Here is a 27,598-nt window from a genome sequence, read left to right on the forward strand (position 1 = left end):
CCAGTTCAGGCTGCTCAGGGCCTCATCCATGGCCTCAGGCACCTCCAGGGGTGGGATACCTACAGCTCTCTGGGCAGCCTCTGTCATGGCCTCACCACTCTCTGAGTAAAGAATTACTAATACCTATTATGTTGCCCTTCTCTTATAGTTTAAAGCCATTCTCCCTTGTCCTGTCACTATCAGATTGTCTAAGATGTCAGTCTGCCCCTTCTTTTAAGCTCCTTTCAAGCACTGGAAGGCTGCAATGAGGTCTCCCTGGAGTCTTTCCCAAGCTAAATAAGGCCAACTCCCTCAACCTTTCTTCCTAGAAGAGATGCCCCAGCCCTGTCTTTGTGGTCCCCTCTCTCAGACTGCCTCAGCCCAAGCACAACACCTTGCACTTTGCCTTCTCACACCTCTTTTAGTTCTTTTACTCTCACTTCTTGTGGCTGTCCAGGATAATCTGAGACGCACATAGGCAACACACAGCAAACCTTCACTCTCTGCATACTTCCCCTACTTACGCATCAATCCTAGAGCTGTGTTCAGAAGACAAAGCAATTATTTTTACAGCCAAAAAATTATTTTTAACTGAGGGTGACATGCATTTATAGCACACCTGGAAACAGCAGGACCTGAAACATCAATACCACCCACTGCCCTGGGGAGCTCACCAGCAGCGTAGGGTGAAAACTGAGTGCTTTATTGGCAGCTTCGGTTCACATACAAGTCACTAAGGAAAAGCATTTCTGGGGCTGCTCCACACAGATGTAGCTGAGCTCTGGTTCCTCCTAGCATCATTACAGACAAAGCACCTTATTACCACCATAACCTTCTCTGCAGAGAAAATACAATTTCAGCTGGAAGACTGAGCAGCAGAGCAAAGCGTTCAGGTTGAGGTGGAAGAGAAAGCTAAGCAAGCATGACCGGACCCTGTCACAGATGAGCTCACACAAGCTTAAGCAGTTTGGCAAGAATGAGATATTTTGTGTAAATATATAAAAGGTTTATCCCAAACACCTCCTAATGACAGACCCAGAGCAGACACGTGCCAGGAGAGGTGGGGGCACAGGGACATAAACCCTGCACGGAGCACATACATGGAAGTCATACCCCAAAATCTTCATCACCTGGAAGAAAAGCAATGGAAATTGATACCAAACTAGCGGGTATCACGAGGTTCATTAATAGAGAGAGAGAAAGGGACACAGAGACAGCAACACTAGGCGAAATAAAGTCACTGCTCCTACACTTAAATCAATCAGTACAGAGTAGACAATAATATGTTGCAGCTTTGAAGTGTTGCACACTTCAGATATGAAAACAAACTACTCAAATTGAAGCTGAGTCTGCAAAGACAGTGAAGAGCATCAGGAAGATAATGCCGTCACACTAACCCCAGTACAGCCATACTGAGGGCAGTTTATCTTGTCAATTTTAGCACCGCTTCCAGGATCAAAGCAACAAAGCATGAAGAGTTGTGGCATAAGCAATACAGCATAGCTTGCTGTAAGAAACATTATAGAGAACTCCCTTTAGTTTGGCTCTGCTTTGCAAGGCAATCACCACACAGCAGAGACTGCAGCATCCACTAACTCTTGACAGTTTTTACTGCTTCTTGGTGTATCAATATCATTTTAGGGGCTATCAAATGAAGAAAACAGAGGAAACATTCCAGACTCCTGGGAAAGCTTTGTGATTATGTTATTCATCAAGCAATGGGACAGTCTTCTGAGTAAAGCTACCGATGTCCCAACACTTGATGTCTGTTCCAACAGTTCCAAATACTGCAAGAAAGGAAAACTCATTCTCATTTTTCTTGGAGGCTGTTGGCCTAAGTACACTCCAGTGTCCATCTACACCTTTAATCTGCACAGTTCTTCAAGAAAAGGCTCAATGAGAAAAGGGGAGGAGGCAGCTGGGAAGCAACACAGTTAGGTACAGAACAGGGCAAGGAGGAAAGAATCAACTAAACACAAGGAAAAAAGGAAGAAAACTAAATGTCTTGTTTAATGCCAGATCCCCATCCCCCTAAATCACTGCACTGCCATTCACTGCACCATTGAATTATGTGTTGCTTGGTGCTCAAAATTTACAGACCTTTTCTGCACAAACAATCATGTTTTTGAAGCATTTTTTAGAGTTGCCTTGAGAATTTATGATGCACTCAGTAGTTTGCCTGCATCTGCTAGATGAAAGCTTGGGGACAAAAAGGGGACTTATCTAAACTCAGTGTCACAAGGCAGCTCTGCTTTTCCAGTGGGTAAACAGAGTTCCTAATTTATAGCATCATGCTCAAACTTGCAGCAAAGTCCTTAAAGAGACACAAAAGTGGAGACTGGACTGCTGCATTTTTCATGACTGCAGTGATGCCAAAAGCATCCTTTTCTTCTGTCTAGTGCCTCGGAATAAGGAGAGCTAGAATGAAAATAGAAATTCCATTTGCAGTTATGAAAACAGACTAATTTTAAACAGAAAATGATGCTGCTAGGAGATAAGATGTATTTGAACGTGCTCTGCCTCAGAGCAGAAAGAGAATTAAGTGCTCTTTACCATTAAGAAATCCACAGTTAGAGACTCCTTGAAGGATGTACAGCTGGAAACCCACCCAGCTTGCAGGTACTGTTGCCTTTCCAATTCCTCTTCATCAAACCAAGATGGAGCTGCTTGAGCCTCCTAAGGCAATTGCAGCCCATTCTCCAGCCCAGCTCCTGTGCTGCTCAGAGCTCCCTGGCTGCCCCCAAATTAGCAGGGCACGAGGTTGGCTCATAAGCAGCATGCTGGATCATGTGCAGAGAGATGTCTTGCCTTCCCCTCCCACAGGCTGGGTATATGGCTATGGTCACATCAGCTCATTCATTCCTCATTTCACATTTAGCCCTAGTACACAGAATATTATGCCCAATTTACCAAATAACTCAGACTACACTGAACCAATGGTCTGATCTCTCATTATTTATCACTCCATTTTTCCCCCAGATTAGGAGTTTACAGATGGCAATTATTTGCGCCATCTGAAAATTTCTATCGCAAGTTATCTTACCAGCTTTTTTTCTTCCTCAAATGACTGATTCAACCACAAAATAGCACAGAGACAAGGCACCAGCTACGTGAAACCCTGCCAGGAAAACCACTCCAAGCCCACAATTCAATGATGATTGCATTTTATCACCCTCTGTGGTCCCCACAGTCAACTCTTCTGCCATGCATTTGGTATTAGATGCTTTGTTTCTCAATCAGAACACTGTGACATTAACACCACACAGAAAAATTGTACTACACCAACATCATTACTTTTATCACGAGTAATTGGTTTTTATTTGGTTTTGTTTTCAGGATGCATTTCCTGCAAGTCTGGCATAGAAGGTCACATACTTTCTGAGCACGCATTCATCATTCAAAACCTTTGCACACCTTCCTACTTGCTCAGCCAATGGTCTTGGAAGCTTTTAAGACTGAAACTTGTTGGGTTTTATTCTGTGCACTCTACACACGTAATAAAGTTACGATCATTGTACCTTATCTACCCTCAATTTTCAATCCCATGTTTCAATTTCAGCCTGTCAGAGTAAAGTCTAATGTAGGTTTTGCTCTCGTAAAACACAGAAGAAAACTACCCACCTTAAAACACACACTTCAAGGTTCTTATTCAAAAGAAGGCTCCTACCTCGCAATGTAGAGCCATGTCAGCAGGAGCTTTGGGAGTGCTGGGCTCTGCACAGCCTGCCTTCTACCCAGGGAGCAGTCCTGAAACAGCTCAGCCCTTCCTCAAAGAACACTTTCCTTGCTTCTTTTGTGCTCCTGGCCCTGCCCATGGGGGGGACAGAAAGGTCATCTCAAACACACTGGTGCTGGCCTCTCACTAGCTGTTCAAACTAATATTTCTGATAAGTCTCCAAGTGGTGATGCCTTTCCTCACAGCAGCATTCCCACTCCTCTTTTTCATTCAGGCTTTGCAAGACAGGTCAAACCCAGGGTTTTAAATATTCTAACCACGCAACTTCACTGCCAGGTTTCAGCAGCACAGTCAGATCCGTGCTCACAAGTGAGCTATTGTAGGTCCTCCTGTCTATTTTCCAGGTTCACAGCACTGACAGGTAAATGGTAACCATTTCTCTTCTCCCTTTCATGTCTTGACTAATTTTATTCATAACGTCTTAATTTTACACTAAGTGGACACTCGTTTCTATTTCAGCCTTTATTCTGTAGGAGTTTAACACCCTCCCTTCCTCACTGTAGCAATAAGCTTTCTAACCCAGCCGCATTCACCATCTGGCCCAAAGATAACAGGCAATTGAAGCATAAAATTCCCTCTGGAGGCTAACATACTCCTTATCTTGAAGGATTTGCAGGTGTTTCATACCTCAGTTGCTAATACATCTCATGCAAGTTAGACATCACCCACAACATATATCACAACAGCCCCTTAACAACCATCCCAAAGAACAGGAAAAACACAAGCTTCGTGAACTTACATCATTCCACAAACTTCAACTTTTCAGTATTTGCACCCATAGCAGCTCCAGCTCACACTTTACTATTAGACTTGTTGCTTCACTTTTATTCAGAGTTAACTGAGAATCAGAGCATTCACAACTGAGTCATTCTCCCCAAGGTAGACAATTTCCATGCTCAGTAGAAGTAACCCCTGTCTGGAGAACTCTGCTTCAGCATGGATTCAAGATCCAAAGATCTTTGGAAGAAGATCCTCTCACTGTCCACTGGAGCCCAGTGCAAACTGAAAAACTGGGAAGTGCTGATTTCTTCATTAAAGGTTCATTTAACTCACCTCAGTAGGAGACCTATCTGAGGCTTTCACATCCTGACAGAAATAAAGGGGTAGCTCCAGCATCAATGTTACAGTGGGGTATGTGTATATAAATGCATGTCATTGATATCCTAGCTTAACTGCAAGCTCCACTGACAATGAACATTACCTAAGTCTGCCCTCACTCACATTCTGAGTCTGTACATACACCTAACGCTTGCAGTGCATCCTGATAACCTCATTTTTCTTAAACATTGGCTTGAGAAAAAGTTATTAAAGCTTTATTTTTTTTAAGGAACATAGACAGCAACCATCTAGAAATGTAACAGCAATCATGGCTCAGAGCTGAACATACAGAGAGTAAAAAGAAACTGGAGGGCTCTGATAGAAATGACAGCCCGTAGCTGAAGAAAATGCAACAGGAAAGACAAGGAAGAAAAATGGTATTTACTGCATACATAGAACCTTAATGTTTTCTCCTTACTGCAGTATATCAGGGGACTGAAGGAGGGAGATGAACTATATATGGAGAGATAAAGGCACACTTCTGATGTCACCATCACTACAAAGAGAAAACAGGACTAGTTTCACTGAAAGCAATAGAGATAGCAAAGTGAAGTCATAAAATTAGTAACATGCACAGCAGTTTTTTTGTTGTAAGCAAAAAAAAAAACCAAAGCTGTTTCTAGGCATTGATAGCAAATGTCATCTCACAGAACTTACAGGGACGTGCAGACAAAAACAATTAACTGAGCTGCTGGAGGTCAGCTCCTCTCCTTCCATGCTCTGATGCGCTCTGAGGCACCAGAGACTGGCAGACTCTGTGTCTCGGGGAACTGAAAGCAGATTTGATGAAAGGCCTGAGCATTGTTAGTAGCTGCCAACCCGACTGACAGATTGCTTCTTGGGCTGCTCAACTTCAAGCAAGAGCAGCTGGAGCAGCCGGGCTCGTGGAGCTGCCTCTCACCAGCTGCTGTGTTATGTGAGGAGCAGGGGGACAAAGCCCACCTCTACTCACTGAGGTACCACACCACTGCAGTTACCAAGCGTGATAAAAATTACATAGCTTGTACATCACGCTGCTATATGAGATCTTACTTAAGACCAATTAAAAAAAAGTGGGCAGTGAAAAACATAAGTGTTGGGATTTTCCATTTTTAATGTGTTGAGACATTCCACCCAGATCAATCAACAACGCAGATGTCAGTCAGGCTCTATAGTTCCTTGCTGTACTAAGATGCCAGTGTGTGACTAGTACTGGATTCTGAGCATTCAATTATTTTGCTCCAAACTTCATTATTAGCATTGTAAGGGAATAAATACCCATTTCCATCTGGAAGAAATACCACTCATTGTTTAGCAGAAGAGAAACATTTTTAGATACCCCATGAGCCATATCAGAACAGACTCATTTTGTTTCATCAGTGTATATCGAAATCTCATCAGGACTCTGGCACAACGTATTTAGGGCTCAGCAGGGCTTTCCTCCACAGCACCCAAACATCTTCTCAGTTTCCAATGCAAGAAAAGCAAACCAAAACACTCAAATACTACTTATAGTAGCACTACTTACACCACTTTTTTTTCTTTTTTTTTTGTGGGGGGGGGGGAGGGAATTAAATAAAACAGTAACTTTAATAAAAACAAATCAGCATTAACATTTAGTGAAATTTAACATGACTTCTAGAACAGCATTCTGTAACCTCACAAAGCTTACAAAGCATCCAATCAACTTTTGAAGCTGGAGAGCCATCTATGTGTTTTTCTGTGTGTCCATTGGCTTTCTTTCTTCAGGAGGGAGGCAAACAGGTGTGTTTTTATAGGGTTGACAGATCTAGTGCTTGGTGTAACAGTTGTCAATAGTGCCCATGGCAAAGGGGCTGGAAGCGGCTGATCTTTGAGGTCCCTTCCAACCCAAGCTATTCTATGATTCTATGATCAGGATGGGTATCCCTAATCTTTAACAAATTGGAACTGACTAAATGGACTGCCTCCCTTTTGCTGAACAGAGCTTGGGAAATGTTGCGTACAGACCACGGGCAGAAACTTCACGCTTCTTTTTCCAGCCTGACCTCGAGCAAAACATTTGATTTAAAACCACAAGGCAGAAAAATGTAGAAAAGAAGTTTTAAGACAGCTCCTGGTCCCAGGAAAAGCAGAGCAGGCAAAAGCCAAATACCGTTACAAATAAATAAATAAATAAGCACTCTGAAAACCCCATGAAACTCCTATCGAGGACAACTCCCCAGCCAGAACAGCTGAATGAAGTGCAGTTCACATTTTCATTTCTACTATTCCTGGACAGATTAACACTTCCAACAATGCCCCAAAGTGCCGTAAACTTACAAATGTTAATATTTTATTATCATGGGTAGAACATAAAATTGAAGGAGCAATTTTCAGAAATTAATTTAAGTGCCTGTCTCAAGATCAAGGACTTCACTTAAGTGAGACTAAAAATTGGTTTGTGGTGGCTACCTATTCCCATGTGAGAGCTGCTAACTTCCTTAAGCTTTCTCTTTGTGTGAGAGGCCATAATACATTCATTTCTGAAGCCTACATTAAACACCTGTGGCAGTTTGCTACCAGGACATGCAGTACTGACTCTGCTACTATTTCTCTAAAATTCTAGGCTTTTTTTCCTTAGAATAATGAACCCTCTTAGAATAAAGAAGACTGAGCATTAGACTAAATTAATTATAATGCGCATCTTTCGCATTCCTTAGGTTGGCAGTGCTAGTCACCCGCACTTCACATCATCACCTTTTGCTGCCAACCGAAGGTGATACTCCCGGCTCCTTCCCTTGCTATCCCATCTTCTCCTCCTTGCACTAAGGCATAGTGCAGTCTGCTAGAAGCTGTACCATCTCCAAGAGTAAGACACATACACCTCCATCTGCCTTCTTGTAGAGTAAGTTGATCAAATTTCAAGTCTAACACAGGTTGTGGAAAGGAATTCCATTGCAAGCCTCTTCAAAGCACACAGTTACATCTTTAGTGCACAAGATCCGCTTGACATATTTTAAGCCATGGTTCTTCCCCACGCTTTGCTTAGAAATTAACTAAAGATCTAGCTAAAAAGAAACAATGCTAAGAAGCAAGAGAAGCATGAGGCAAATGGTTAAGATACTCCTATTTTTGATCAATTGTTGACTTAACTACAGTTAGCAGGGTGGAGTCTCTTCATTGTCTGAACATAAGGAAGAGGTAGAAGCTTTTAGGTGAACCAATGACAGGTTTTGCTTTTAATCACTGCCAAGTCTCATCACAAACCCAAACTCAGCTGGCAGCTTTGAAAGACCAAGGAGCCAAGCAGCAGACAGCATGAGATGGAGCGTCTGAGCTGGAGCCTTTAAATAAATACGTTGGGGAATTCCACTGAAGTCATAAGGGTGCAATGCAATTTCCAGATTTTTAAGTACATGAGATTTAAGTCAGACAAAGAATACAATGGGAAAAACAAAGCATGGGAGGTTAAGTCTGCAAGAAGAGAAGAAATGTTTGTACCGTCAAAGTGCCCATTGGCTTGCAGCACCATCAGGAGGACATGATCCCTGACAAGAACATGAGGACAGCAAAGGCTGCTGTCCTCATGATACCTTCTTCACAACCTCCTAGATTTAAAATGAGTTTCTATAACAGTACCCAGTGTGGGGAGAGAAAAGAAAAAGCTCTCGGATGGAGAGGAAATTCTCCGAAGGTCACTCTGTGTCTAAACCTGCTGCTTCAAAAGAAAGCTGAAAATTTGGCCCTTTACAGGAACACCCAAAGTCTTATGATAAAGGTTCACCCACTAATGCATTCATCTCACAAGCTCCAGAGGATGCAAAAGAAAGACAACTTAATCCTATCAGTAACAAACAACAGAATGGAAAGTCATACACACCGATACATCTGCTCAAAACTTGTATTGCCAAGGAGCCTTTTAAAAACAATTAAGTGGTGTTTCCTAACGTCCAGCCTGAACCTCCCCAGCAAAATGTGACGTTATCATTTACCCTATCACTGTTACCTGGGAAAAAAGGCCAACCCCCACCTCACCACAACCTGGGCATGCTGCTGGCTCACATTCAGCCAAGCACTGATCAACACCCCCCAGGATCTGTTTCCTCTGCACAGCTTTCCAGTCACTGTGCCCCAAGCCTATAACACTGCCTGGGGTTGTTGTGACCAGAGAACAGAACTCAGTGCTTGGTCTTGTTCAACTTCATCTATTGGCCTCAGCACAGTGATCCAGCCCGTCCAGGTCTCTCTGTTGGGTCTCAAAGAATAAATAAAGAGAGAAAAGGTGATTCTGTACAGCCCAGAGAAATATCCCATCTTTCGGGATAGAAGTCTCATCTGAGGCCAGCTTGCTTTTCTGTCACCCCAGAAGGCCCACCAAAATCCTTCTAGAAGCCTGAGCTGACGGAGGGCTTGAAGGGGAGGAGGACTTCTTCTGAATGCTATTACAAAAAACCACTAAGCCTAGCTTGACTTATCTTGGTATCTTTAACCTTGAATTATAAAGGTTCTCAAAACTATCGTCTGAAGAATGTTTTATTGCAGAAGAAGACATTATTACCACGCAATATCCTGGCCACCCAGTACAATTGAGGATAGTGTCATTATTTTTGAACGTTAACCTTTCTAAATGCATTTCTAGGCAGCATCAGTGGAGACTGAAGATGAAGACACCGCTAATAAAATCTTTGAAAAATGGGGTAGAAAAAAAACTTCCCTGCTTCCATTTATTACAGTCAATTTGGATAAAGCCATATCATCAAACTGCAAGAGATTATTCTGTTTAGGAGGGTAAAGTGAAGTATTTCATTATGAAAAAACTACCAAAGTCAGTTTGTCCCCAGTTCCAGATCACTTATGTAAGTGGTATCAGGGAAAAGTCAGGGGTGCAGCCACAGTCAGATCAACAGAGGGGTGCAAGACCGTCCATGACACAGGGATGGAGAGTGAAAGGCAGTGGGGACTGAGAGCTGTAAGGTCATCTTCAGGGTTCTTTTTCTGCATGGACTTCCTGCCTTTGACAAACTGGGGACAGTGACGTGGGATAGGATGAAAATGACCAGGAGAAGTAAGAATATAGTAGGGAGCAAACTGGTGGGGCTCATTGCCAGGGCTTTAAACTAGAGCTGTTGGGGGTGTACGCTGAAAGAGTGCTTCACCTGGGAAGAACATAGGAATGACATTCACACTTGCAGAGGTGAGTTTAGGAAAGGCAACCACACGTAGAACTAAACTTGCCTGAAAATAGAAGGCTGCAGGGAGACCTCATTGTGGCCTTCCAGTATTTAAAGGGAGTTGATTAACAGGAGGGAAATCAACTTTTTACAGGGGTAGATAGCAACAGGACAAGGAGGAACAGCTTTAATCACAAGGAAGGGAGATTAAGATTAGAAGCCAGGGGGAGTTTATTACTGAGAGAATGGTAAGATGCTAGAAGATGCCCAAAGAGGTTGTGGATGCCCCATCCCTTGAAGCATTCAACACCAGGTTGGATGAGGTCCTAGTATTCAGCCTAGAAGTCAACAACCCTGCCTGTGGCAAGAGAAACAGAACTTGATGATCCTCGAGATCTCCTCCAACCCAAGCCTTGGGTTGTTTCTGACCATGATTCAACCTGTTTTTACCCTTCCCTCCAAATTCATAATGCGACCTGCATAACAAGGCAGAAGACTTCCACAAAGGTTATCACCCCTGCATTACTCAGGGGTTGTGGGGGTTGTTCATAAACAGGCTAATTTTTAAAAAGCAGTTTGAAATGCAGAAAAGAGCAAGCACTGCAAAAGTGGCTGATGCACACCCCAGTTATTTGGGCTGCTTGGTGGATAAGCAGATATAATAACACCACCCGAGTTAGGAGCTTCCATAATGGATTATCAAAGTACATTCTGCCCATGAAGCTTCATATCACATTCCAATTTGATGCTAAATAAAACACAGACACAAATTCTGTAGATAAATCTTCACCACAGGTGTAATTCATGAAATGCAACTGTGCACTGATAAGTTTATGTAGGACATTTTCCTTAAATAAGCTGCATAAGAAAGTTGACTCAAAATATTTGAACTCAAGTGTCCTTATTCCCTTCGAGGTCTTTAAAATATTTAAAATATTACAAAGGTGGAAAGATGGCATAAATTGGCCAAAAAAATGACAGACTACTCACTCAGAGCGAGACATAGGTGCTGCTAATCTTGAAAGGAAACACCACTCCACTACGTTCACACTGCTCACAAGAGGAGCCAAGAGCTACACAAGGAACAAGGCAGACAGAAGCTTCCCCTCCAGCACTCGCTGCAGGGTGTCAAGGCGGCACCACTCCTTACCCAAATAACAGATCTACATGCAAGCATCATAGCTGCTTTAGTGGCACTTATGGTCTCACATGCACCATTAAAGAAATAATTTGTGTGTTTTCTGCTCTCTCCAAGTACCACTTAGTCCCACAGATGGGTGTGCAAGCTTAACACCTTCACAGGAGAAGACAACAGCCAGGCCTGCCATTTGCCATCACCTCACTTATATTTAATACAACTGTGTTCACTATAGGAAATAGATACACTGTCTCCCATTGGTACCTCATAACTGTGCTCAATAAATGTAATAGTAGAAATAATTCCTTTAGCAAGAATGGAGAAATGCAGGCAGATTCACAGAGATTGAGGTGCTGCAATTTATTTTCCATTCAAGAAGGCTCTCACAGGTTGTAACAGACATTCAAGAACTAAATCATAGAATCATCTTGAGCTCGACACATCTCAGGTACATCTCTCCATCCCTGTTAGTACAGTGCATGGACAGAGAGCAGCACAAAACCATGACGAGCACCCCCACCCCCTCTCTATGCCAAAGAGGTATTTGGGCACAGCAAAGCATCCTCCTGACCCAGCATGCACAACCACAGCACAGCGAGGCTGCAGCACTGTGCCAGCTGCACTGCAGGGCATGATAAATGGATTATCTGTCAGAGCAAATTGGATATTAATTACCTTGAAGCTGTATGTAGAAGGCACTGTGGCAATGTGCCCAGCAGTAAAAGGAAAGGCAGTAAGATGTGGGATGCAAGGAAGCAACATGCTAGCTTCCACATTTGAGCTCTAGAAGGAGTAATCTGGAGACATTGGTAAAGAAAACCTTAATTTTATCCAGAACTGTACTTATAAGAGAAGCAGGAGACTAAAAAGAAGCTGAGAAAGCACTTAGGAACAGCTCCCAGGGGACAGCAGAACATAGTATAAAAACAACTCGTTAACTCCCCGAAAGCACTCCTCTTCTTACAGCAGCAACTGGAAGAGGGGGTTTAGAAGAGCTGATTTCATGGCAAATCAAGGAGTGCCACGAAAAGGCCAACAAGGGAAAGGCTCATTGGTCAAAGTGGGATAAAAACTGCCCTCAAAACTGATTACTAAACAGGAGGGGGGGAGAAGGAATTTTCTCAATGTCTAACAGACGAGCAGCTGATGCCACATCTCCACACTTCATGTGTTACACCAAAGTACTCAAAAAATAAAAAGGAAATAAAGAAAGAAAATCAGAGACAATGTCTGTTCACATCCAGCTCTGCCTTTGAAACAGGCTGCCCAAAGCGGCCACTCATATTCTCACATTCAGCAATATAGCTCCTTACCTCCATAATTTAGAAATCTATATCTATATATATAATTATTATTATTATTATTATATTATTATTTTACTTATCTACTTTTTAATACCAAAGAGGACAGATGGTCTAGAGAGACTGCATCATACAGTTGCTGTATCTAGACACAGCTAACCCAAGGGACAGCCCCACTTCTGGGATGCACAGAGCACATACACACTGATTTTGCTTCACACTGTATTTGAACAAGTGTGCAGCCACCTCCTTCCTCAATGGTTGGCGTTTCACTTGAAAACCTCCAGATATAATTCCTTAACATATCTCTCACAGCCTTTTACTTACAGACTCTGCCATCGTTGTGATGTCAACCTTTCCTTGACTGCATTTCTAGCAAGGATTTTTCCATCCAATACACTTCCAGAGCAAAGTCAAGAGGACAAAACAAAAGCTCATCAGCTAAAGGTGACGCATATTGGCTTGTAGAGAACTGTATTTCATGCGATTCACGTGTCGTTTTGTGCACCCCTACATAGTCTGTGCACCAGGTTTTGCATGCTCATGGCTGCCACTTCCACTCATCATATGGGCAGCTGAAAGCACGACTCAGATGTACATCACACCTTTGTTGTGGTCAAAGTCTTCCTCCAAAATTGACCACCTTCTGTTTTTCTGCAAACAACCTCAGAGCCCCCTCAGCACACCTCTTTGCTTCAAAGCAATTAACCAAGCTTCTTTCATCAGCATGACCCAAACACACTCGCACACAAAGTATTTCCATCTCAGCTACAACACATTGGTTGCTCCCACAGCTACAAAGAATGTTGGCTTCATACTACACATACCAAGCAACAGCATCACTCTCTGGTACCATGCCATCGTTTTCATTCATTGAATTATGGCAAGCCTCAGAAAATTTAATGCATACAAATTGCTAGCATTGCCATTTCTGCACTAATGCCTCTTATTAAATTTATCACCACTAGCTAATGATTCTCTGGCACCATTTACAGGTTTATTTCTCTTTTCAACAGCCTTTCAATGAAGCTGCAGAGGTTTTTTATTTCCATTACTAGACAAAAGAAAAATCTTTCCTACCACTCACAAAATTAATGCAGTTTATTGCTGGTAATTCCAACTAACACTTGTACAGAAATACAACTCCAGTTTGTTTTCTTTCCACATACGTTTCCCCCCCATCAGGTATCAAATATACTAATAGACTTGAATATTTTGGGGGGTTAATATCAGCAACAGATTCCCTCCTTCTCCCCTTCCCCACCCAATTCACAGTACAATCAGTTCATCTATTTCAATATGTTTTCCCTTGATTGAGGTCTCATCTGACCCCTGGGATCTTCATTAACCAACCCCTGCTCTTGCCTCTCCAACTGACGATATTTGATACTAACAATAAATAGTAAACTTGGACAGACAGCCTTTATCAGCAGCCCTCAAAAACAACTTACTCCATTCCTGGCCCTTTTCCTTCCCTGCTGGAGTAGCAGCAGGCGTCACTGCATGGCCTGGCCCGGCTGCCTTGGATATCTTAGAGGTCAATGGCTCAGTGTCCAAATGGAGATCAGTGACAAGCAGCATTTCTGAGGGGTCAGTACTGGGACCAGTGTTCTGTAATATCTTAAAGGATGGGATTGAGCGGACCCTCAGCACTTTGCAGATGGCCTCAAGCTGTGTAGTGCAGTCAACCCAATGGATGGGATGCCATGCTGAGGCTTAGGCTGAGCAGAGGGTCCAGGAGAAGCTCACAAAGTTCAGCAAATCCAAGTGCAAAGATGTGCACCTGGGTTGCTGCAGACCCCACCATCTATCACCATCTGGGGGTCAAAAGGACTCCCTGCGCCTGGATTTCAAGACCAGGACCCTTAGCAAAACCTTGATGCTCTGTGTCAGTTTGGGCATCATCAGACACTACAGACATCTGAACATGACCCATGTATCTGGTGTATTACCAGCTTCAAAACCAGGTCAGAAACAGCAGTATTTGGCCATTCCATGTTGATAATGCATTTGGGGGTGACTGAATGACTTTCCAATTCCTTCTGGACATCGGTTCAGAAAATCCTAACCACAAGCCACTGAAGTTCTCAAAACTCTCAGAATTTAGTGTGGTTTTATTCCCAATGAAACAAAAAGAACAATCACGCTCCAAATTCAGACCCTTTTCTCTCCCTTCTACATTATTCAAAAAGCAGGTTCAGTTTAGTGTGAGATGTAGATGTGATGAAGATGACTTTAGATCATACTTCATAATACTGCCCAAAACACTACTATTATTCTTAAAATGGAAGAAAGGCAGGCTTTATTCTGCACTGATTCTGCCTCTCTCCATTTACTGTTCTTCATGTCAATTTGAGTTGCAGAGGTTAAGCAGCCTATTGAAATGAAACTTCATCAGTGATTTTCTTTTCTTGCCCAATAACGAGAATTAAAGTACTTATTTAACTGGGGGTAAAAAGACTATCAAGTGAAATCCTTTGGTGGCAGGAAGAATCAAACACTGAGCCTGCTTCTCTCTGAAGAACTACTGTATAACTACACATACTGCATTTATGGGTTTGGACCACATTTGGTAAAGAAAATGCTTCCTAGTGAGTTGGTTCCAGCCATTAAAACATCATTATAAACATTAATGCATAACAGCTTACGCTATTAAATCTTCTCTTAAATGTAGAATTCATTTGACTACACAGCAATGGAAACAGGCACCACCAACTCTGCTATTTGAGATGCTAATGACTCATTACTGTGCTCTTTCCAGAAATTATTTCACAGCCATTTCTTCTGGGGTTTTCCCCACCTTCACACTGTCCAGAGGCGGCAGCACTAATCATTGCTGAAGCACTAATTAACTGACTCAAAATAGTCACAGCATCCCACCGACATGTTGCTCCTCAGGCCCTGCCTGCAGGGATCTCCCTCCTTACACTACAGCCTTCTAACCTTCCCCACATCGTCAGCCAAAGACATCCACCAGTCACCCCAAAGAGGGCTTGATCTTATCCCAACCCATTTCAGCACATTACCAATGCCATTTCCTACAGAACATCTGATATTCCATCTGCCCTTCCACCTTTCTGATTTTATTCATTGCCCATGTTGGCAGTCCCCTTGACATTTCTTCATTTCCTCCACTACAGATAAGACATTTTTCTTTCTGTTTGTCATGAGACAGACATCACAGACAGCTGGTGCATGAAATAGTGCTGAAGGAAGTCTGAAGTTTCAAACAAGCAGCTAGATTATTCATTGCACATTAGCAATTTCTTATCTGCTCTGAAGATATCGCATCAAAGTTTCCAACAAAAAAAATATTATCCCTTATTAGCCTTTAAGTAAAATTTTTCTCCTGTATTATCACTGTGAGTGGTTGAAAGGGAAGGAATTTTAAAAGCACCACCAAACCGCAGGTCAGGATCCTCGCTGAGCTCTTAATTGGAATAGAGTAGATCCCACAGATGATCAAACTCCACTCTCAGGGTTGGGTGCATTTTGCCACTTCTGATGCATTTCACCCTCAATAAAGGCAAAGTATTTTCACTAAGTTTCAAATTTACCCCTTTTCTTAATGTCCAGAAGGTTTTTTCTGAATGCAACCCTACCTCCTCCCTGGTTCAACCTCACTGTCTCCTAAGGTCTTGTGCAAGTCTAGTATGTCATGCACAACTGAAACCAAACATCCAGCCATGAACTAAGCCCCTGTTTGGGGAATTCCTAATGTGAGTAGAAATTCTTACCTACAGTCATCATCAAACTGCAGCTTTATCTGCATCCTGAAACGCCAATTGAAACCAACCGGTTGAGGAGAAATCAGTGATGACATAAGCCATGTCTGGCTTTCTTCCATCAGCTTCTTTCCCCTTTGTCCCCTGACCAGAAAGAAAGGTTTCTGCAGATTCTCCAGCCAAGGAGATGGACCTGAGGATGTCCTTTTCTCCAGCATAGTATGGGGATGAGTATTTCTGACAATGCAATCATTTTACATGCCTGAGCCATCCGTCTCCATGAGTCAGTCATCCACTATGGAGTGAATTCACCAGGAGACAGAACAGCTCAGAGAATTCACTGGTCACATCCTTCCTCATACCTGGGGCTTGCAGCTCCCCAGTTACATGGAAAGAACAACAGGGAAAGGAGAGCCAAGCTGCCCTAGCTCTGATCCCACACTGCATAGAAACCAACTCATACTCTAACAGCACATTTTGAGGAGTTATCTTTAGGCATCCTTGATCTGATGTATGCCTTTAAGTAGGCCATATGGCATCTTCTTCGCTAGTGCTCCCTCAAGTACTTCTCTGGCAGAAGTGCCTATAGCACAAGATTGAAAAGAAAATATTGACAAAGTGACTTTCCTGAATAAAATTGAAAGCCGGGCAAAAATAGAAACACATCTCCTGTGGTTTTTAAGACAGGGTTGAGGTAATCCAGAATCTCCTCCTTTTGTCAAGCCTGTACGTTCTCAAAGAACACACGTGCTGCTGTCCTCGTTTTGCTCTGAGCAACAACCACGTAACTGCACTGTGTCAGATTGCTGTGCATGGCTCTGCTCAAGTCTTCCTTTTGCCTCTGCTCTGAACCATTGCTATGCTGCCAGCACAACAGGAGGTTTGGGGATGCCGCTTTCATCCTTTGGCACCTCACAACAGTAACCCTGTATGTAACAGCCACCTCTCCGTTGTCATCTTTCAAGCTGCATCCGTTTCTAATTTGCCCCGTCGAGATCATCAGTAGCAGATTTGCTAACAGAGCGCTCCCCCCATTTGTTGCCATGCAAAGGAGACGCCAGATTCAGTGCTTATTTCTGCATTATCTGGACTTCACACACCTGACTTTTCCACTTCATTTGGAACACACACAGACATCCATTACTCTGGGATACGGTTTGTTGAATGAAACTCGGCCCATATGCAGCTGAATTATTTACTTACTGAATTCTGACAGCACACAGTGCTCGTTACTTGCTCTGTGTTCACGTGGCTGACAGCCTTCTGTGCCATTGCATTCACTAAGGTCCTGTTTTAATCCTCATTTTTAAGGCCACAACAGGTGACAGTGAAACAAACAGGCTCTACCTCACGCAGCTTCTGAGCTGAGCTCCTCTTTTTGGTACTTAGCAACCTTTTCTTATTTATGTAAGGCAGCAACTGCAAGGCTTTACTTTTCGGACCTGGATTAGCTATTCATTAATATGGCAGAGTCCGAGTCACTCAGCACAAAGAAGTTCTTTTTATTTCATATGTCAAACTGAGAAGAAATCACTTCCCGCATTGCAGAGGTTCTCTCAGAACAGCACCATTGGATAACCATTAAATCACAGCTAATAGAGGCTTTACAGGAAGCTTTTTTGTACATGAATGCAACACTGAAGAGTAATTGACCTCCGCTGGGTTAGCAAATTCTGCACAGGTAAGAGATGTTTTACCAAGACAGACTTGATATCTGCCAGAACATGTTTTTGCAAGGGAAAACAACAGAAATAACCTCAATAACATAGAAAAGAGAACAGGGCATTGTGGGAATCCTCGATGTGACAGCAGATGAGATGGCAGGTCAGCTCTGCAGTACTGCACCACCACAATTAAACTCCACATCACTGCAACTGTGTGGGACATGCAGTCCCTTCAGTCATCTTGCCCTAAAGATGCCTTCAGAACATCAAGCATGGATCCCTTCCATTGCCACCTCCTCCCAAAAGATGGAGACGCCCTTGGGAGCACTCTACAGCCAACAGACAACTTGAACATCTTCATTGCAACTAAGGAAACAATCTTTCTCCCCAGCTATTTTAGCCCAGCTGTGCTCTGCTGGGCCCAATGATGTAAGGAGAAATATCTTCCCAGTCAATAATCAGGCAGAAAAAACTTGCACTACCCAGTTCAGTTCAATGTCACTTACAGAGAGAGCTTTAGTAATGCAGTGCCTAACAGCTTGAAACAAGAGTAGGAGAGGACTCCAGAAAATAACTCCATGTATTATATATGATATACAATATATATCACGTTTCCTCGTTTATAAGGCATCCATCCTTCTTCCCTCAATACTTGCTTCTACTCCAGAAAATGATGTAAAACCAGAGAGAAATACCTGTTTTACAAAGGGACCAGAGTGACTGAAGCTGCCTTAGAGGAAACGAAATTGATGCCTCTGCAGCCATCAGAAACATCACACTAGTTAAAGTCGCCCAGTGCAAAGCAATTGGATTTTCCCTGCTGAGCAACTGCTTTACTGCAGACTTTCATGGATGGTACCTTCATGTGAGGAGATGCACAACAGTACATTCCTGGCAGCAGCAGAAGGGAGCACGTGGTAAGGGAGGGCTATAGACTGCCAGGATTTGTTCAGTTTTGCAATACAGCACAGTATTAGCCACATCAAGCCTATACAATGTAATTAGAAGAGTCCAAAAGCTGGAACGGAGCAGAAGGCTGCTGAAATTCTCCACAGAAATGTTCACTAGAAAAGAGTGAGAAGAACACCAGATCTCCACTAGAAGCAGCAACAACTGCCTTCCAGGTGTCAAAAACATGAGCTAGCTCCTCTGTTAGGAGGCTCTTCCATCAGTTTGCTTTCTCACACCCCCTGCAAAGGATGTACTAATTGCTGTGTAGAAAACTCAGCACTGAAATGCTATCCTTTCTTCCCAACAAGAGCATCTTGATTGACTCGAGCTGCTGTGAAAGCCTTTGGTTACTCATGTATCTGCCCATAGCATTGGACAATCCTATAGTATCTACTGGAATGAGTTTGCACCACAAGTACCTTAAATATCACGTTAATTATTGAAATAGCAATAGAAATAGAAATAGCAATAGCAAATAGTAGAGTGACTCTGACATCTTCAAGCTCTGTGATGTTACCTAAGGTCTGATTCGTCAATGATAAAGGCATCATGGCTGCTAGATTCCACCGCAAGCCAAGGCCTTGGGGAAATCACTCCTGAAGATGAAGAAAGAAGCTGGAGAAATGAATTCATTTCCCATGCAAACATTTTTCCTTTAGCAGTAAATGATGTTGTTTTGCAGAGATCTTTCACAGAGCGGGCAGAAGCCCTACTCGATAATCTTCGAGACAGCACAAAGAAGCAGCAGCTGTCTTTTCCGACACAAGGCAAAAACGCAGTAGAGATGGAATTCATCTTCTGTTATGACAGCCATAGTCTGCTTTTTGGAAGAAAAAAATGGCAAAGGAAAAAAGCCAAAAAGCAAAAGGAAAGGAATCTTCACTTTATGAGGCAAGTCACTTCCTTGCTATCCTCTGGAAAGGAGGCTGCAGGCACAATGCCTGCCTTCCATCTTGCTCTGAAACCTAGACACCTTGTACCCAACAGACAGCGTGGTACAGAGTTTTAGTTGCCTTTTTGTCATGAGCTCACAAATGCATTAAAAGCAGCTGCCTGAAGGCTTGAACAAGGCATCAAATTAGATAATGAGAAGTGAAAAATAAGATAGAGAAGATGAAGTAGGAAGGAATCGAGAGATTAAAGGATGCTTGTAAGAAGCAAATTCCCCAGTAACCAATGGTTCCACTCCCAGTGATATCTGAAGAATCATGGTGGTGATCTGACATCCCTGGTGACTGGAAAAAAGGCAACGTCACACCCATTTTTAAGAAGGGTAGGAAAGACGACACAGAGAACCCAGAGGAAAAAGGCAGGTGCCTGCCAAAGAGTTAGAGAAGCAACCAGATTAAGAAGCAGCCTATACACCCACAGGACAACAGGGAGAAACATAAGTGACCTGCAGGTTGCCAGCCTGAATGGCAGGGAAGATAGCTGCACTGTCAGCTTTGCTGGAGGAGGGAGGGTCAGGCAGTCAGCTCCATCTCCTCAATTTAATCTAGCAGAAAAGCATCTAAGGAGAAGCAAAGGTAGAGACAGATAAAACCATGGAGAACAACAGAAGTGCAAATAATCCACCTCTAGAGGTCAGCTGAAACTAGACATTATTTGTTTCACTCTCCTTGCTGTCAGAAACACTTCCAAACCTCTTTCTTTAGTGGCTCTTCCCATAGCCCAAACCCATCACCTCTTCCCTCTCCTACAAGCCAGTTCTCCCACTCCTACCCCCCCACACTGAGGATGCACTGACCAATACACCTGGTGAGGAAGTGGAACAGGAACCTGCACCATTTTTTCACGTCTGCAAGACACAGGTAGCTTTGCTGGTGTAGATGGAGAGAAACTAGCAGGTTGCCTGGATTTGAGTGCTGCCAGGCACAACTACACTCCACAGATCGAAACTGCTCAATTAGACACTATCCAGCTACATCCAGCTAAGCCATTTTATACCAAAAAACACAATGCTCACACGTTGGCCCAGGTGTGAGCACATTCATCACAAGAAGCAATGATTCACACAACAAGGATTTGTCAGCACCCAACCCTAGTTCTAGCCACAGATCTGCGCTCAAATGAATCATCACCTAAGCAACAAGAGTGAAGTGCAAGCCAGCACTACTGGGTTTTATTCCCAGCCCTGCCACTGCCTCGCAGCATGACTTCTAGCAGTCAATAAATCTAAGTGTGCTTTAATTTAATGATCTATAAAGTGGATATATTGCTCGGTTAGCTTCACTGTCACCCAGTGAAGTCAGTTAATATTCAAAAAACATTTGAATTATATCCTATTATCTGTCAATCTTAAAGTGGCCTCATTTGAGTATTTGAGCTGGAATTCTACCTAGGATATTTTCCAGAACAATAAACACTGTCCTACCTGATCACAACCAAACCCAATTTAGATTAAAAAGACTTAAATAAGGCCAAAAGTATTAAGAGGATTGTTACGAGCATCCCAACAACAGCGTGGATATGGAGCACCATCTAGCGTCTCACAAAACCCATTTCTCATTCCTGCATCCCTTCAGAACACTGCTTTTTTTCTTTCATGTTCTGTGAACAGCTATGAAAACAGATCAGAACCTGATTATTTTGGGTGTCTGGCTAATGCATAACGCGTCTTCCTTGACTCCACCTTTGTGAATGAGAATATTTTGAAGGGCAGAGTTGCTATGTTACTTGCTCTGTTTGGCAAGGAAAAATCGCTCTGAGAAGCTTTTGGTTGTTTCAGGGTTTGTTTGTTTGTTGGCAACATACTGGGGCAGTAATTCAGATGGGAACTGCCAACACCTCCACAGAAGCTGACAAAGACCCTGTGGAAGAGTCAGGACATCATCTTCCCTTGAGGGTGGCAGCTCTGTCCACAAGATGATGGCAGAAGCAGTTGGAACTGCCCAAGAAACACGTATATTCTCAACCTCCGTGGTCTGAAAAACACTGATTGATCCCTGAAAACATCAGACAGACTAACAGCAAAATACCAGTGTACCTTATCTACTGATTTACCTCATAGCCCAGCAGCACTCGAGGCAGCTCAGCCCTCTCACTCCTCATGAGATCCCCTCCACTTCAGCTCTGCTAACCCCTCTGCTGAGCTAACCAATAAACACCTTGAGAAAAGCAAGCTGAAACAGACAATGCCTGTGCCTTGAGATAAAGACAAATGTATATTATTCAGACCAAGAACAATGCTAATAAGTTCAGCACTGTTAATTTTACAAGGATTTCCAATTGACTTTTTGCTTTGCTTTAATATTAAGCTCCCTCATATAGGGCATTAAGAAAAAATTAGTGTTCAGCAGCCATCTCTGCTTCCAGCGAGATCAGACTTGCTCTCCATTACTTTAACAGGCTCTCATAAAAGCTAACAAAATGAGACCAGACAGTACCCGAGGTCTGCTGACATGACACGACGCTCTTGCACACCCTTCTTACACTGAGACAGACGCATGGAGCCCATTTGACACAAATCACATCTTCTCACAACCAGTTTCTCTTGATTTGTCACATCTTCAGTGTCAGAACGTCCATCCCTGCCCTTATCACCTCCTTACAGATTCATTGCTCTGCCAGTCACCAGCTCCTCAGCATGCTTCTCATTACGCACTGCTCTCCCCTGCATGCAGCATGGAACAGGGACACCCTGACACTTTTCAACTGAGACTCCTCCTACAGCCACTAAAGAAGTTAATTAATTGGCTGGATACAGCCAAATGGTCGACTAGTTGCTACCTTTAAGTATTTCATTAAATATTTCACTGTAGTTTTTCTTCTTTCAGGTAGAAGCAACATATAGAAGAGAACTGAAGACAGATTCCTTGATATTATTCTTTCCATTAACTGTCTGCAAGCCTAATGCTACTGGCACAAGAGATGCACTAAGGTACAGACAGCAGTAGACTGCATACCAAGATGAAATACACTGCAGAAGCAGGAGGTACTGTATCTATGTAAGTTCTTAAGGATCCATGTGAGATTGCCTGCAAGGTAACATCTTGTCATGTTTTTCCCCTCAACAAGCCTTTTTTTTCCCCTCTTTTAAGACCAAAAGCAGCCACTTCATATCCACTACCACCAGCTTTAAGTGACAAATGACACTATAGATAAGACCCGTGCTGTGACACTCCCAGGACACTAAACACTCAACAGGTCCCCAGAGGGGTTCAAATATTAAGTAAAACAACTCCTACATCTGATGCAGTGCTGTTTAGGAAACATTTTCACTGCTTAGACCCTGCTTTTGATAGACTCGGGTTTATAATAAACATCAGCTAGAGGAAAGACCAATTTCACTTGTCTCTAAAGGGCCAGCCTATAATTTTGGAGTCAATCTCTCTCTGCATTTTATGTGCAGACAGGATCCCACATTATAATCAAAAGCAGCAGTAGATATGTGTAATAGCTCAGATTTAGCTGTGTCTGTTAACTAAGTTACCTGCTAACAGCCTACAAGCATGACTGGCTCGAAACAGTTAACTAAAATAAAATGGGAAATTCTGACAATCAAATTCCAGTCTGACACAGCTCAATTATTACCCTTCAGCTTAAACTTCACGCCCAGCATCTCCCAGGCTATCTGGTGAAGGCTTGGTATAAACATGCCTTGAGGCTACTATTGGTGAGCAATGTAACGATCCCAAATTATACTTAGAAACCTCATTAATGTTTCACTACATCCTAGGCTTAATACAAGCCAGTTAGAGATTTCGTTTTCCTTAGACCACAAAACCTCCTAGGGAACCCTTCAAGTCTTGCAGTTGTGATTTATTATCATTTTATTGATTAAAGCTAAGCATTTGGTCTTTGGGAAAAAAACAATCTTCCTGTTAGCAGTCTTGCAACCATTAGGTGTGTGGGTAGAGGTGGAATAGCCAGTGCAAAGACATTCCATCCTATCCCAGCTACAGCAGGAAAAGTCCTAAATCCCTGCACTTTTAAGGACTTCTCCTTAAAGGAAGAAAATCATTCTATGTTAAGATCATGGCATATTTAAGTGAATGGCACATGAACCCTTAAGAAATAACACATAGCGTGCATTCAGTGCTGTTTATGGCATTGTTTGCCAAGTACCAGTTCAGAGGATTTTCTATAGTTCTCCCCAGCCTGTAAAGCAATACCTGCTATTTCCCTGCTTGCAGTAATGGCTTTAAAGCCACGTGTCCACCCCTAAAATGAAAACCAGCTGGATTCAGACCCTGAAGATATAACCTTACTGTCGAGTTCAAGAGACAAATCTTAATGGCCTGGGTTGAAAAGGCCCACAATGCTCATCCAGTTCCAACCTGCTGCAGGTGCCATGGCAGTTCCCTCACATTAGAGTTCCCTCAGCCCAGTAATTACTTGCTAAGGTGGCAAAAAGCTGGTCTTCTCTCCTGCTCCCACTGCTTGTTTTCCTCCCTCATCCACAGGGCAGGGAGCCACTTCCCATCCAGCCCCCAGCACAACCACCTCAGCTTGAAAACAGCAGGGGGGACTCTATCACCTCAGTGCCATTTCTCTACTGCTCCCTTCCTACCTGATATATTTTCCCTTGTTTTTCCTCTTCTCGCATTTCTCCCATTGACCTTTCTTATCCTTCTCTTAGCTAAGAAGACACTCACATTTCAAGGCACAAAAATCTGCCTAGTGAACATGAGTAGAGTCAAGAGGCAAAATTAATAGCTTTATTCTGGAAATAACACTGCTACAAAAAACTCCCAGAGCACTCAGCCCCTCAGGCTACATTTCCTAGTAATTTTTCCTCCAGTAGCTGTCAAAAAGGCTGCTCGGTGCTTTACAGGCAGTCTGTTCTGTTGTACAGAGAGACCCCAACAGTAAAATGGCTTTTAAGTCTCAAGATCCCAAAGCAGGAAAGGGTTGGTAACAAACAGCAGATGACAGCTAGATGAGCAGGTTGGGTTTCAGCACAAGAACCTGGGCTTGTTTTGACTCCTCCAAGCTCAAGGCAAACCAATACCACCTGGGCCTTAGAGCAGCAACTTCTGATGAGATACCCAGGTATCTTTTGCCTACAACGCAGACAGGTTTGGTTGTGCCCATCCATCACTGTGGAGACTCCTATCTTTTTCACTCTTATCTAGCAAGTAGCAGATCTGAAACTATAAAAACCAGCATACTTAATGACTGAGCCTTTCCTCACTTGCCTTCATTCACAGGTGCTGCAGCACAGCTGAATTAAATAGCTAGAGGTAGCCATTCATCAGACGCTTCATTAGCACAGCCCCACAGCCCTCCTGGATAATAGTTGTTTGGCTCTTTCTGCTGGACTGACTCCCAAACACTCCTTTGCTACACACTATGCCACTAACGAACCTCTTCCAAATATCTGGTGCCTCTGTTCTTCACCCTCCCTTTGCACAGCAGGTTGCTTTGCAAAATAATAATCCTTTACGTGCAGAAAGCTGCTGCCAGCTTATTAAAAAAAAGAAAGCACTGAGGAGCATCACCTTCATCACAGCCCCCACACCTTTCATGTGCATTTCAAATGCCATTTATTCCTATGACAAATGTGCCTGCAGTTCCTGGCTGAGGCCAGGGATGAACACATGCCTTTGTGCAGGTTGGCCCCATTACAAAGGAACACTAAATACACAAGAGAAGAGAGAGGTGGGAAATCAGCAGTAAAGCTTCCATCTATGCATCACTAACCTCTTTGCAGCCTCATCCCAAAACAAAATATATCCTCATAGCACAGTTCATTCCTTCCTTCCCAAGCTCCTTTCTCCCTCATCACTGTAACACATCTCATTTTCCCACTATGAGAAAAAAAACATCAGCAATAGGAAACACATCAAAGGAACAGTGAGACTACAGCATCAGCAAGGCCTCAGTAGCACTGACCACAGCTGCACAGAGCACCATGTGTCCCTGCTGCCCACAGGATCCAGTCCTACCACCACAGGCTTGAAAAGGTTCCTTTGTAGTTATTTTTCTGAGAAACCAAAATTGTGCCAATCACAAACCACAGGGGATTTCAAGTATTTAATCCTTTAAGATTCCTAATCCTATTTTGGAAGAGAAAAATCCAACTACTGACCTTCCAGGGATGGATTTAAAACTATCTTCAAGATCTGAGTAAACAATGTGTTGCTTCATACCCTCCATATATTTGTATTACCGTATACAGAAAAAAGAGCTAAACTCACCCAACTGCTGACTGGGCTCTCCAGCCACACTGCAATCCTCAGCAAACAGCCCAAGAGATGCTTTCTCTACAGCAGCTGACCCTCATATGAGCCCTGGGTAGGGGCCCTACTGTGAGTCATAGAATAGAATATGGAATCATAGAGCCTGGTCTCCAGGGGAGCACAGGTGCAAGCAATCTGCCTGGGCCAGCCTCACCCCTTCACCAGGTGCTCAATCACCACTTCAAGCCATCACCTGCAGCCAACAGTGCTTCGTTGTGCTCTTCATTAAAGAAGGTTTGGTTTGATAAGTTTTCGTGTTAATATATCTGATATTTGTTAGGGAAGCAAATAGAACGTCACACACCAAAGGCCAGCAGCAAGTAAAGCCGGTATGATTGGACGCAGAAAGTAGCAAAGCACTACTGACATCTAGTGCTGCACTGCAGTTTGTTCGCAGTGAAATGATCCTCTGCACATGCAGCTCTTTCAATTTCATCCCCCGAGGTCAAAAGCAGATCTGAGATAATGCTAGAAGGAGGTTTCAAGATATTTCAGAACCAAAGGCCAGGCCTTCCCAGGTGTCACACCATGTGAAGGAGTTACAGCACTCACTTTGAGGGCGCTTTGGGCTCTCGAAGGCTGAGATCCAGCTGAGAGGCCTGAAACTGCATGACTATCTTTTTCTTTCACATACTTTTGGATTTCTTTAAGATACAGAATGCAACCTTCTGACATCCCAGGAGCTTCAGGCCTGTATGTGCAGACCGTGAGCCCAGGAAACCTTGCAGGCACCTGCTGCTGGGCAGTGAGAGCCAGCAATAACTCAGGGGCAAGAGAAATACCTGCCGGGAGCTGCTGGTGCCCTCCTGCTCAGAATCCTTTCTTTCTTGGCCCTGGCAATGCAGCTGGTTATCGACTCGACTCTAAGCTGCTTTTGAGGGCCAGTTTATTGAAGAAACCGATTAAGGAATTTCATCTGGAGGGCTGAGAGGATGAAGGCTCAATCAGAAGCAAAATCTGGGACCTGTGCCACAGCCCATCTGCCAAACGTGTCCAGAGGCTGCAGCAACCCCCTCCCTCACCACCACCCCCCCTTACCTCACGCAGATGCACCCAGGATTTGGGGGCTTTTGGCTTCATTCTTTTAACACCACAAGCACAAAGAGAAGCACGTGTGCGAAGGGCCCAGCTCGTGGTCACGCAGTCCATTTGCTGTGATAATCACAAGCTCATAAAGATACATCTGTTGACCCAGACTTATTGTTACTGCTGCTTTGATGCCTGCATTGCTCTCCTTCCATTTTTATTGCTTCCATTCTCTTCCCACAGACTGCAAAATCAGTTGAGCTGATACAAACTTGTACCTTTCTCTGTTAAAGATATGGGTCTAATAGGCAACTTTAGTCAAGATGAGATTTAAGAGAAGAAAGCAGGAAGGCCAAGGCCACACTGTCCTTTCCCAATAACATTATTGCTCTTTCTGAAGCTCTCCCTATTAATAGTCATTACTTAAGCTTGTGCCAGACACTGTACAGTGCTGGAAAAGGTCTCTGGTAGTCAATGCAACTGTCTACATCCCTCATAGTGCTTGACAGGTGAAAAATGTTGCATTTTTCTTCCCAGCAGACGGATTAAAGCAGTGATATGGAGAAGTCACTTTGGTCTACGTGGAATGTTTTGATCTACCCGCTGAAAAACAAGAGCAGAGAGGTGACCTGAGCAGGAACCTGGGAGATGCAGCACCCCCAGCTGAGACACCACGACGACTTTA

The 27,598-nt window shown here is 43.3% G+C and overlaps 1 long non-coding RNA gene across 1 annotated transcript in view; it reads right to left on the minus strand.

The window, feature by feature from the left end:
- The window catches only part of LOC107315642 (uncharacterized), a 433,990-nt gene extending 407,202 nt beyond the window's left edge, over positions 1–26,788 (minus strand). Inside the window, exon 1 of the long non-coding RNA XR_014948845.1 lies at positions 25,846–26,788. This is a non-coding gene — a long non-coding RNA (uncharacterized LOC107315642). The remainder of the gene's footprint in view (positions 1–25,845) is intronic.
- Positions 26,789–27,598: the final 810 nt, after the last annotated feature.

Source organism: Coturnix japonica, chromosome 8 (assembly GCF_054131305.1).
Source record: "Coturnix japonica strain WE chromosome 8, WE-NBRP24, whole genome shotgun sequence".
NCBI lineage: Eukaryota > Metazoa > Chordata > Aves > Galliformes > Phasianidae > Coturnix > Coturnix japonica.